This window comes from Gracilinanus agilis, chromosome 3 (assembly GCF_016433145.1).
Source record: "Gracilinanus agilis isolate LMUSP501 chromosome 3, AgileGrace, whole genome shotgun sequence".
NCBI classification, from domain to species: domain Eukaryota; kingdom Metazoa; phylum Chordata; class Mammalia; order Didelphimorphia; family Didelphidae; genus Gracilinanus; species Gracilinanus agilis.
This window is the reverse complement of record NC_058132.1, coordinates 668,832,831-668,846,464: the sequence shown is the minus strand read 5'-3', so window position 1 is coordinate 668,846,464 and position 13,634 is coordinate 668,832,831.

Genomic DNA, 13,634 nt, shown 5'->3' with positions numbered 1-13,634 from the left:
CTCCAAGGTCAACATTCTCTTTCCACTACACTGTGCTGATTCTCACAACATAGTCTTCCACTGAGGGATCATGGATATTTAAGGACAAGGAAGATTTTTTTTTGGCAGTGGAAATTTTATTGGAAGATAGTATGGTATACTGGGTAGAGAGTTGCCATTAGAGTCAGAGAAGAAAAGACATGAGGAGACAAGCATTTATTAAGCACCTTCTCTGTGTTAAATACTTTGCACATATTGTCTAATTTGATCCTTAAAACAGTCTTGGAGAGTGTGTTCTGGAGAAAGTGAGGAAATTGAGACAGAGGCTAAATGTCTTGCTCAGGTTTTGACCAGTAAATATCTGAGGCTGGATTTGAACTCAGAAAGTCTTAGTTCCAGAGAATTTAGTGAGCTGAAGGTCATCTTTGAGGGAAGTACTCAGCCAAGATTGGTCAACACCCTCGTATCCCTGCTAGCTAGCCCTATCACCACTTCCCACATCCTCTATAAAAACCCATCCTCTGGTGATAACTCTATCCACAGCATCCTTATGGTACTTTTGTGGCCAGTTCCCATCAACTGTTGGGTGCAAGATGGTCCTGGGGAAGAGCCCTCAGCCTTCCAGGGCATTGCTGTCCGCCAGTCAGTGCTGGAGGGAGTACTCACATGTGTTTGGAGAGCATGTCAGTGTATTAATGAAATGCATGAAGCAAAAAAGTTCATCCATATAAATGGGTCATTTAAATAATGAGAGAGGAGGAAGGCTGTGGTTTGGTGTCAGTACTGATTAATTAGGACATAAAAATAAATAACCATCCTCAAGTTGGCTCTAGCTTCCTCCAAAACTGACTCAATTACTGGGCAATGGAGTTAATGCAGCTGACAATGTAATTACAGGTTTGTTAACTCAACACTCATAAGGAATGCTTTTGTTCCTTTTGGAGTTTAATTAGAGAGATAGCCTGTGGAGGCTGATTTTTCTCATCCTCACTTTGAGGATTTACACATACGGGTTATAGATTTAGAGCTCTAGGGGACCCTAAAGGTCATCTAGTCCAACCCTCTCTCTCTTTTTATAGAGGAGGAAGTCACTTAGCCTGTGTGGATCTCATAGATCTACATCTGAAAAGGAATTTAGAGGTCATCCAGTCCAATCTCCTCTTTTTACAGATGAGGAAACTGAGGCTCTGAGAGTTCAAGTGATTCATCTGTTAAATGGGGGGGGAGGGATCAGACTCGGTGACCTCCAATTTCCTTCAAATTATAGTTCTATGATTCTGTGGTCTATTCCAATCCTAAATCAATTAACTAACAACACAGTAACATTCTTTGTTATTTAGTCATGTTTGATTCTTCATGACCCTATTCTGGGTGTTCTTGGCAAAGATAACGGAGTGGTTTGCCATTCCCTTCTCTGGCTTATTTGACAGATGAGGAAACTGAGGCAAACAGGATTAAGTGCTTTGCTCAGGGTCACATACTCGATAAATGTCTGAGGCTGGATTTGAACTATGAACTATGCCTAACTCTAGATCTGGCACTCTATCTAATGAATCGCCCAGCTGCCCACCTCTAATGCTTTATCTTCTTTTAAAAAGAATTCAGTGGCAAAATTTTATCTTGTAAGTTTGCTCATCCATATTCTTGTACCAGATTAGACATTTGTATGCTACACGCACTTGCACACACACACACACACACACACACACACACACACACACATATCAAGTTGTTGCTCAGAGTTGTTAAGTCATTCAGAGTTGTTTGTCCTTACATTTTTTAGCTACTTTATGAATTGTTTTTCTGGAACTGCTCAAATCATTTTTCATCAGTTCACTCAAGTCTTCCTAAGTTTCTCTGAAATCATCTCCTTCATCATTTCTTACTACACAATGGGCCCCTCGTCAATTTTCAGTTTTTTGTCACCACAAAAGAGTATAAATATAAGCATATACATATATCCATGTGTATGGGTATGTCTAACTATCTATTATCTCTTAAGTTTTTACCTTTGCTGAGGCAGAGAACTACAACAGAATTTTCCCTTAATTCTCCATTGATCATTTACATTTTCTTTTTAGGGACACATTAATTTTTTGCTATGTACCTGCTGTGAATGTTGGGGTGGGATGGAGAAATCTGTGGAGTTTCTAAGGTTGCTCTATTCATTCTAAGGAAAATTTTATAAAAGTTGGTAAGGACCTATTCTTCCCATTCAACCAGTTCTTGAAGGGTGTTGATAAGCTGGAGAGTGACCAGCTGGTAAAAGGCTTAAGTTTATGACATCTGAGGAGTGGGTGATGGAACTGGGGATGTTTAGCCTACAGAAGAATAAGCTTAAGAGTCACCCGATAGTGGGCTCCAAATATTTGAAGGTTTGTCACCTTAAAAAGGGATTAGATGTGCTCTGTTTGGCCCCAGAGGGCAGAACTAGGAAACTGGAGAGAGGCAGATGGGGGGTTCAAAGTAAGGAAATTCCTGACAATTAGAGTAATTCAAAAGTGTAATGAGTTGTCTCAGGAAGTAGAGGGTTTAACCTTGAGCTTGGATGCTTAAATGTGGGTTAGATGATCACTTGCTGGATATGGGGCTAAAGGGATTCTTTTTCGGGTATGGTTGGATGAGAAAGCAACTCTGATATTCTGTGATTGCCCATCCCTCAGGAAGTGAAACATGTAGTGATGATTCCTCCAGTTTTATGGAATCTGTTTTTTTGGTTGCATTTTTGAACCAAGATGGACCAAGACCCTTAGAATTTGGTGGTGGCATCTCTTTGGGAGCCTTGGGAAATGTGGAATCTAAGAAACTGTAAGCCTCATTTGCAGTCTGGAGGTTATAAGTAATGTCTTCCTGTAATAACTGAAAAATTTGTGTGGGGTCATTAGAGGGGACACTAGCCCTACATTGGTGGTAGAATTCTTCAAAGAATTAATTCTGTTAAGGTAGAAACAATCATAGTCAACAGGCTTTTATTAAGTTCCTACTGTGTGCTAAACTCTGACCATCCAAAGGAAAAGCCAAAGCAGTCCCTGCCCTGCAGAAGTTTAGACTCCAACCATACTGGACATCTTCCAAGAAAGACTGGCACATCACATGTAGGGCATGTAGTTGAAGAGGAAAATCTCTTTGGAGATTGTGATGCCAAAAATGGAGAGTGAGCTGGATTTGGCAGCAGGGGAACTGGCTTCAGACCTGGTTCTGCCACTTACCACTTATATGACCTTGGGCAAGTCATTACCCTTTCGATTCTCACATTTTTTGGTCTCAGGACCCCTTTACACTCTTACAAATGATGGAAGGCCCTCTCCTCCCAAGAATTTTTGTTAATATAGGCTATATCTATGGATATTTACCATATTAGAAATTAAAACATCTTAGAGTTATTGTGAAAATTATTTTAACCTTAAAGTCACCCTGAAATGATTTCAGGGACACACAGGGATCCCCAGAATACATCTGGAGAACTGTTGCCTTCACTGTAAAGGTAGTGTCACCTACTGAAGTTCCTTCTAGTTCTGGGATCCTTTGATGTTTGATGACTAAGTTAAATTATGATGAAAGTGGCAAAGAGGCTTTAGGGAGCCAGTATGGTGCAGTGAAAGAGTATTTGCTTCAGGAAGCAGATAACCTGGGTTCAAATCCTACTTCTAATCAATTCACCTTTTGGATCCTCCTTTTCCTTAGTTGTCAAATGAGGTTCTTGAACTGGATGACCTCTAGGTGTATATGGCCAGCTTGAGCACTTATGATCCTATGAATTTTAGTTTATGAATATGAAAAAAACTCAGCAATTATATCTATCCAACAGTGAAATAAGGCAGCTAAGTGGCATAGTGGGCTTGGAATCAGCAACATCTGAGTTCAAATTTGACTAGCTGTGTGACCCTGGGCAAGTCATTTAGCCTTGTTTGTCTCAGTTTCCTCATCTGTCAGATGAACTGGATAAGTAAATGACAAACCACTCCACCATCTTTGCCAAGAGAGCCCCAAATGGGGCCATGAAGAGCCAAACTCGCCTGAAATGACTAAACAACAACAATGAAATAGGCTGCGTCAGGATTTCGTGGGTTTAAATTTATCCTATCCGTGCTGAATGACCGCTTGATGGACATGTTGTAAAGGGAATTCTTTACAATAGTCGAGGACTGGATTTGCAGGGTTAGCCCAGATGTCCTCTGAAGTTCTGTCCAACTCTGAAATCCTATAATTCTGTGACAGTCGGTGTCACTTTTATAAACACGCTCCCTTTGCCAGTAGAGAACTCCTCTAATTAAATTATGAAATGATCACATAAATAAAACTGCGAGTGAGTATGTGTGAACAAATTGCTTTTTTATGAATACAGTAACCTTCAATCTCTCGAGAACTCTTCTCCACCCTTCTGTCTCATTGATTTCATTAAGCATTGCTTCAATTTACTCTGCATGTTAATTCACTGGATTTTTAGTCAATGTGAACCAACAAGTTTTCCCCGACCGCCGCTTCCCTCCCCCAGCATCTCCCTCCCTCTGCACAAAAATGTGGTGGAAAGCTTTAACTTTCTATTATTTCACAATGCTTTATTTGTATATTCCAAGTCCTAGGTTGTGCAAGCCAGCTCTCTTATTGTCTAAACAGTGAATAGTTCTAGTGTCTCTCTGCTTTATGTCACAGCTGAGGTAAGGAGGGAGGTATGGGGCTCCCATGAATAAGTGCATTTATCTGGCTTATAAACCTGCATACGCCGTGGAATAATGAGCAGATGTTAACAATTATTCTTGGTGTCCTGGATATTGGGTGAAACTTTTTATCAAACATATGGGTGGTTTATTGATTCAGTCCCACATTGCCCTCTGGGTACCAACATGGGGGTGCCATTGGGGGTCCAACGTGGGCAGAATAATGCCAATTAAAGCTTTTCCTTTCAGACAGCAGGACTCAGATTAAGGATACCCTCTGAGTGATGCATGTGTCCAATAAGCTGGCGGCATAGCAGGCTAGACAGAAATCCATCTCGTTCCTTCACGGTGGACTTTCCCCAGAACATGCCTTTTACCCTACGTCTAGGTCTACTGGGTTCTCATGAAATAGCATCTTGGGAAACTGGTACATACAAAGCAAAACCTGAATCCATTCCTCAACACTCTCAGTTAGCCCAGAAGGCGACGGACTATGAACCACCCATTTTTGCTCTTCAAAATAATGGACAAAACACACTCCTATTTCACTGGGAGTTATGATCTATTTTTTCTTTCTTTTTTTTAGTGTTAAGTCATTTATGTTGTATGATATAGAAAGTCACTTTGAATTCAAATCTAGAATAAGGCCATCCATCATGTTAACAATTTAATTACCTGAGTATATATTTTTCAGCAAAAAAACCCCATTATTTGTTGTATATCTTATTACCGATTCATTGCCTCAGGACAGCGGTGGCTGTCAATGGGGCAGACCTTGTGGTTAGAAATACCGCGATGCGGAGTAGATAAGCCACATAGCCTTGTGCCTTCACTGGAGACCAGCCTCCTTCGCCCGTGTGTTTGCTCCAGGCCTTACCTGTTAGATTCCTGTAATCTTTGTTGCAACAGTGAAATGGTGACTTGTAAACGCAGTGAAGCGTATCGGGGATATTGAAAGGGTCGAGTGAAGTAGAAATGTGATATTTTCTATCTTCTGCGGACCCAGGAAATAGGACTCCCGCCGTGGAGTTGGGATTTGGCATCCGCCATCTCTTGGAGCACAAGAGAAGTTGTGAGATTTATTGTTGAGTGCTTATGGAAGACGCAAAGTAAACAAAGCGGGAGGCCGATCGGATTGTCCAACCATCTGGTTTCCCAGTGATGGAAGGATTAAGGAATAATTTCAGCATTGAGGAACCTGGCAGATTAGAAAGGGGGAGGGCGAGGGGCAGAACAGCAGCCTCATCATGGCTTTGCCATTAAAACTCAATACCCATCAGTGCAGCAGGAATCAGGCTCATCTTGTGGATGATTTAAAAAAAAAAAAAAAAGGACTGGAGGTCTTTAAGGCTGGTGTGGACATTTGCAGCTATACAGAGCTTAGATAGTGATAAAGTAATCAAATCTGATTTTTTGTTTTTTTGAGAAATGGGGTGTAAACTGATCACAGGCGAGATTTACAAAGGAGTCCTGCTTTGGTGGGAGGAATTGTGTAACCAGGCGGGTATCTGTTCAGATTTGGCGCTCTCCTTTGCAGTAAGCATGCGAGCATTGTCAGAGGCAATAAGAAAACAAATACCAGCTTAAAAACAGTCCCAGGGTTCATTGTTGACTATTTCCTGGCAGGATGATATGAAGGGAGAAGAAGATATCCATATCCTTAGGAAGCCTATGGAATGAGGAAGAGTTTCTCTTTGCCTCGTAGATGTGGCCCAAGCTAGAATAAAACAGAAGACACTGTTGGACTGAGAGTGCTTTGTACAAATTTCAAGGGGATGTTCTCTGGTAGAAAAATCCAGGACTCTGAGTATAGACTAGGAAGTCATCTCTCCATCCATGGATCCCTCTCTCCCTTGCTCCCTCCCTCCTTCCTTCCTTCCCTCCCTCCTTCCTTCCTTCCATCCATCCATCCATCCATCCATCCATCCATCCATCCATCCGTCCATCCATCCATCTATCCATTTGTTTGTTCAGGGAGCATTTAAGTGCTTACTATATGCCGTTGTCCTAGGTACTGGGGAAAGGAAGACAAATTCCAAATCTTCCCTGCTCTCAGAAACTTGTATTTTCTTGGGTGGGAAACAACACACACACAGATAAGTAAATACAAAATATGTTTTAATTGATAACAGCTTATATTTACATATATATAAAACATATAAATATATATGTATACAAACATATATGCACTTTAACACCAGCAACATTACGCACATAATTTATTCAATCCACATAATACAAATACTGTGAGGTAGATGTTGATTATCCTGATTTAACAGATGAGGAAACTGAGGCTGAGAAGTCACTTAGAGTCACAGAACTAATAAGTGCCTAAGGCAGGCTTTGAACTAAAGTCTTTTTGGCTCCAATACCAACACTCTATCCATCTATTTCTATTGAGGGGAGGGCATCAGGAGAAACTTTATGTAGATGTTGACCCTCAAGATAAGCCTTGATGAGAGTTGGGGATTCTATCAGGTCTTGATGAGAAGGGATTATGTTCCCTATAGGGACAGCTTAGGCAAAGACATGATGATGGTAGATGGAATATCATGTTTTGACCCTTCTGGATACATAGTTCAAAGACCCCAGGTTTATTCAGTCTACTGTCTATAGGTCACTGGCAACTACTTAGTAAGGCACATTTTTTTTCAAGGTGGTATTCTATTGGAGAATGGTGTCATTTTTGCTAATGGTGGCAGGGAGAGGTTAGTATTTTCCCAGCTCTTATCTATCCTTTGATAACTTAACAAAGATATCCAGAGCTTTTGAAGGGAATGTATGTTGTCCTAAAGGGAAATGAATAAACAATAGAAGGACCCTTTCCCCAGAGGACTGCCAAGGCTATAAAATTCCCCAAAATATATTTGCTACAGAATTTGGTTGGAAATAGCTGACCCAGAAGAATTTGGTTGACTGTCATTGAGAGCATCCTGATTCTGAGGCTAGGAGAGGACATGCTACTGATCATACTCCATTAAGAAATTACAATGTACTGTGTTCTCTTGGCCCCTGAGAAAACTCTTGGCCCGGCTTATTAGAAAATTAGAGCTAATTGCCAAGATAGTGTTAGGATGGGGCTAAGATTTGGCAGCTTCTTCAGAGAGAGATCGACCTCAGGAGGAAGGAGAGTGCATTTTACCTTAACTCATCAGAATATCTTAAGGCATTGTCTGACTTGTTTTGGGAGATCCTTTCCTCCCCATCTTCCACCCCTGCCAAGCCCATTCTGCCTTTCCCCAATAAAATGGAGCATTAAATAAGCAAGAAATCAAATATACATATCTTAATATGTTTGTGTTTTCCCATGACTCATTCAAAGACCATTAATTATGTGGGTGCTTATCAGTCCTGTAATATATAGTAACTTAAAGATTACAAAGCACTCTTAGAAACATGACTTCCTGGGAACCTCTTAGCATCCTTTCCCTCTGAGCTAGGCATTACTGGTTTTCTCTTCCCTGATTTATGGATGAGGGAACTGAGGGTCAGAGAACTTCTGCTTGATATCACAGCGACATGAGGGAAGTCCACCTTCTATCTAAAGAATCCCTTTTTGATGACTTATTGGTCCTCAGAGTTCCTTGGTAGATAGCAACAAGAAGAAGAAGAAACAATGGGGACTGGCGAGCCCCAAATCCTCATTTCAGGAGGTTTAGCCTATATACCTTATACCTCTGTTTTGAGAGGGAACATTGCCTGTCAAGGAGCAACATTCTGGCTAGCATGTGTAGCTCAGGGGAGGGACCTTAAGGCTATCTCAATTAACTAGTAACCTCAGCCTTGAGCAAGCCATCACCTTCAAGTCCTATCTGTAAAAGACAAGGGTTAGACTAGACCAGGAGTGTCAAACTCAAATAGAAATACTGCATATGGACTTAAAAAACCACAAATCAACATTATCTACATTATGTTATATTTTTGTTAAACATTTTTTAGATCTGAGTTTTCTTATCTAAAAGGAAGATGGATGAATTTTGCATTCATATTCCCCAACTCTAACCCTAAATCCATGATCCTAAATTTGTTGAAATGAAATGGTAGCTTGGCAAAGTGGATAGAGGGTCAGCCTTGGAGTCAGAAAGGGTTGGGTTTTGCCTCTGATGCAAAATGGTTGTGTGTCCTTAGGTAAGTCATTAACTTCTCTATGACTCAAGCAACTCTCTAAGACTGTAAGTTGCACTATTATTTGTTGCCTTGCATACATGGACAAAGTTTCTGTAATAGGTCCGTAGGCTGATGAAAGTACTAGTGAAATTTCAAAGTTCCTGCCTGCCCTCTAAACATAAAGCACATAAACATGTATGTAAATATACACATTACACACATGTAATATGTATTTAGAGAATCTTATATGTGCACATGCACATGTGTATATATTATATGTATATAAAGTGTGTGAATACAATGTTAAGATAAGATGTACACATAGAGAGGTGTAGACACATATTTGTAAATATGTTCATATATATGTATGCATGTGCATAAGGTATTTGTTCATATATGCTCAGTCCTAATAGATAAATGCTTTAATAGAATGTAAGCTCCCTGAGGACAGGGGCTGTTTAATTTTGTCTTTGTATCCCCATTGGTGATCACAGTGCCTGTAGCTTAGTAGGCACTTACTAAATCCTTATTGAATTGAAATGAAAATTTACATTAAATTGAAATTTTAAAAGCTTTAAACTAATGTGCAGTGGACAGAGTGCTATGTATAGAGTTAGGATGATTTGAGTTCAAATTTGGCCTTGGATACTTACTAACTGTGTAACACTGAGCAACTCACTTAACTTCTGTCTGTCTCAGTTTCTTCATCTGTAAAATGAAGATAAGAATAGCACTTACTTCCCATATTTGTTGTGAGAACAAGATGAGATAAATTGTTAGAGAGTACTTTGCAAACATTAAGAGTTATATAAATACTAGCCATTATTTTTGTTTTAAGAGACATCAAAGAGAGGTATATATTTAGATACACACTGCAATAGACCTGCGATCTGATCAATGCAGACATTCTATGACTTGCTTTAGATTTGTAATCAGTCAACAAATAATAACAAAATGCTTACTTTGTGCTTGGTAATGGGCTCCATTCAAAGAATAATCAGGGACACTAATCAGGTAGTTGCCTTAATCCTTCACTTTAATGCCTCCAAGAATGGAGTGGGATTTCAAATCCAGACCAGTTCCTTTTGTAAGTTCTAAGCCAAATACTCTCCAGAATACACACAGAACCATCAAGAGTTGGGTATCACTCATGCCAAAGACAGCTTGATACCTGATGGTTGAGAGAAGAGACCCACTTTAGTACCAAGCAGTTCACTTTCATGTTTGAAGCTGAGAATTGTATTTTATGCCAAAAAGAAAAGATAAAAGGTTATGTTCTGTTTCATATAAAAAATGATAAATTTAAGGATAGAATCAAGGTTAAAACAAAAACAAAAAACCCAACTCCAAATCAAACAAAAATCAACCCAAACCCAATCTCATTGAAGAGGATTTACATTGCCCAGGAATTTATCACCTAGTGGTCTATGCTCTCCTAGTTCCAGCTGGTCCAATTATTTCCTTTCATGAGCATCCAAAAAGAGTCTCGAAGCTTCCCAGAGCTTGTCTTCTGTTGGAGTAACCTTCAGGAATGGACTGGTAGAAAATCACAGTCTCTGAAGGACAGGTGATCCAAAGCACAAAGGAGAGACTCGTAATGCCATCATGTTGGCTGTAGCCCATCTACTTATGGTTATTTTCATGTATTTATACATGTAGGAAGTGACTTAAAAAGAACTCCCCTAAGAGAAATATGGTCAGGAAAGGAGAGCAACTGGTGGTGCCTGGGAGTTATGATAGGGATGGCTAAAGGAAGGCCTCCTGCACTCTGAGGAAGGTCATTTTAGAAAGATTTAGGAGATGACATGCACAAAAATTACATAGGATGGGAAAACATGGTAGGTGACAATCCATAATTTGGGTAGATAGCCTATCGGTGAGAGCCAAGATCTATCCAAATAGAGATAAAAAGATATTTGTATATAAATATGGTATTAGGCAGGGCACCCTTCACCTGAACACAATACTCCTTGTTGTTCCCAAGTTGAGCCTGAATGTCAGATATTCTGGAATCTGGACTGGAAGGAATTTGGAGAAGGTCATCTAGTCCATCTCATTTCCTCTCTAAGCATGACTATTCAGACAAATGAGCTTAGAGTCTATTTAAAGATTTCTCTGGGGACAGCAGCATCACATCCTCCTTCAGAAACCTATTTTGGTGCTGGAACTTGGGTGTACTTTTTGAGGATAATGGGTGTTTTACTGGAAACCCACACACATACACACACATACAACAACATGGTACTGATAAGTTCTTATTCTTGTTGAATTGGAAACACTTAATGTGGTCATTCTTTATTTTCATTTCGGGCTAGTTGGATCAGGGAATGGGGAAGATCTGTAATGTGGATTGATGGAAGAGCTTTCAAAAAATAAATAAATCATTAAGAGGTAATTTGCATAACAAAATCCTGGTGATTTACATTTATGTTTTCCTTGAAAATTCCATGCTTCTAAAGGGAACATAGTATGGGTGAGAGAGCACTACCTCTTGGATCAAGTTGATCTGGGTTCAAATCTTGCCTCTGATGATTACTCTTTGTGGTCTTAGACAAATCACAACCCCTGTGGGCCTGAATTTTCTCAGCTGTAAGAGGAAGGGGTTGGACTAGATGATGACAGAGGTCCTTTTCTATGACCTTTGAGTTCTTGTTCAAATAAATACCTCTGCTAGGTTTTTTGTTTGTTGGATTTTGTGGATGACTTGTTCAGAAAGTCACTTGCATTTTATTTGAAGGACAATTGCAAGCCTTCTTTTCACTCACTCACAAATCCATTATTTGACTCATCCATTTCTCTTCTCTCTGGCTGCCTTGCTTTTCCCTCTTTCTTTAAGAAGCATTGCTCTTTTGTAAGGATTCCATGGCAGCACTTTATGTACAGGTATTAAATGCAGCAACTATTTTTAAAGACCCTTCTGTGCATAGAGCTTCTGTGATTTTGAGATTCCTTTAGCTCCCTTCAAAGCCCAGTTCATGTACCAAATCCTATACCAGGCAATTCTCAATTCCCCCAGTTGTTGATGTCCTCTTCCTCTATTTAAAAAAAAGTACTTTGTATATTTTAAATATTTACTTATTTTTGCACATGTTGTGCAAGAATGTAAGCTCTTGTACTCCTTGTGCTGCTTTGTATAAACAACTCTAGCTCCCTGTGCCTCAGTTTCTATACTGCTAAAATTGGAAAAGTTCTCTAAAATGATTTCTAAGGTCTCTGCTCCCTTTTAGTCTCTCAAATGAAAGAACAGCTCTCAGATTTGCAGCCCATTCCCAGTAGCATCTTTAGAGAAGAGAAGGGGAGGAAGATGGATATAGCTTTAGGCTATACCTCATTTCACTACATATCCCAGACTTTTCTCTTCTCTTAACTTTATTTCCTTCTGAAGAGTTATGGTTTGGGTGACTTATGACTGATAAAGATGTCTTGCCCATTTGTCTTCCTCTCTGTGCCTCTGTTTAATAACTCCCACACGTGGGGATCTCAGTGGAAAGAAATTTTGAAGGGAATGGCATTTTAAAACCTTCAGTTCTTTATGAAAGTAATACAGCCCTCTTCTTAGAAACTACCACTGTAGTGGCTCAACCTTTGCCTCCTTGGAAGCAAGAACACGTCTAAAACACCAGCCGAGTTGGGACTATGAACAGAGAGGGGCTGATATGCTTAGGAAGAAGTACAAAAGAAATGGCAACAGGTTGACTGAGAATAATTGCTAACTAGAAAGTAGATTCTAGAAGTCACCAATGAGGCATTCATTTTAAATGAGTATATACTAAGTCTACAGGAGTCAAGAGAAATGGACTACATGCCTATATGTGTTTGTGCATGTGTATATTTGAATGTGTGTGTGCATGTGTGTGAGCATGAGCAAATGGCTTAATCATTCAATGTCTCCAGAAAAATGGGTAGATGAGAAACCATTCTAGCGTCTTTACTTAGAAAAACTCCTGGTCAAAAGTCCATGGGCTCATGTAGAATCAAGCCTCAGAGTTTAAGTCAATCATTAAGCATTTATCAGTGCTGTAGACACTGGAGATGCAAAGAAAAAAGTGATATGGTCCTTACCTTCAGGGAACGTATGTTAAAATGAGGGAGTAGAAGAAAGAGGCATGTGTGCTTATTGACATATAGAAAATCAATATATTTGTGGCGAGAGCATCAGGAAAGACTTCACATAATAGGTAATACTTGAATTGACCACTGAAGGAGATTAGGAATCCCAAAAGGCAGACATGGGGCTTGAGGGCATCTGTGGTGCAGAGGCAGTGAGTGTAAGGGCCAGGGGGAGAAGATGGAGCACCTTGGATGGGGCCAATGAATGCCTTGGATATATTTGTATGAGAGATGTTCTAGGTAGGACCAGCTTTAGAAATGGAAAGACTTGGCTTCAGGATCTGGATCTGATACATATCAGGTGTGTATGTTTATGTACATTTACATATGTGTTTATGTATGTGTGTATATGTGTGAACATGTATATGTTTGTGTATGTGTATATATGTCAGCATGAGCAAATGATTTAACCATTCAGTGTCTGGAGGGAGAAAGCCCTCTTGGGAATTCAAGTTTCAGAGAAATGTAGGTTCTAGCAGAAGATATTTTCATACCAGAAGCTCTCCCCCACTTGGATGAAATGATTGGCCCAGATCAGAAATAATAAAAAATGTTTCTGTGTATGTGTGTGAGAGAGCAAGACACACAGACACAAACACAAATATATGCTTGGCAATGGAATTTATAGAGGAAGTGAAAGGGGAGGAGAAGTGGAGTGATAACATTGAGCATTGAGATACAGGTGGAAAGAACCCTAGACTTGGAATGAGGAAAATAAGTTCAGACTCTGTTGCTGATATATGCTTCTTCTTGATTTTCTAGTGGGGGGAGTAAGCGGGG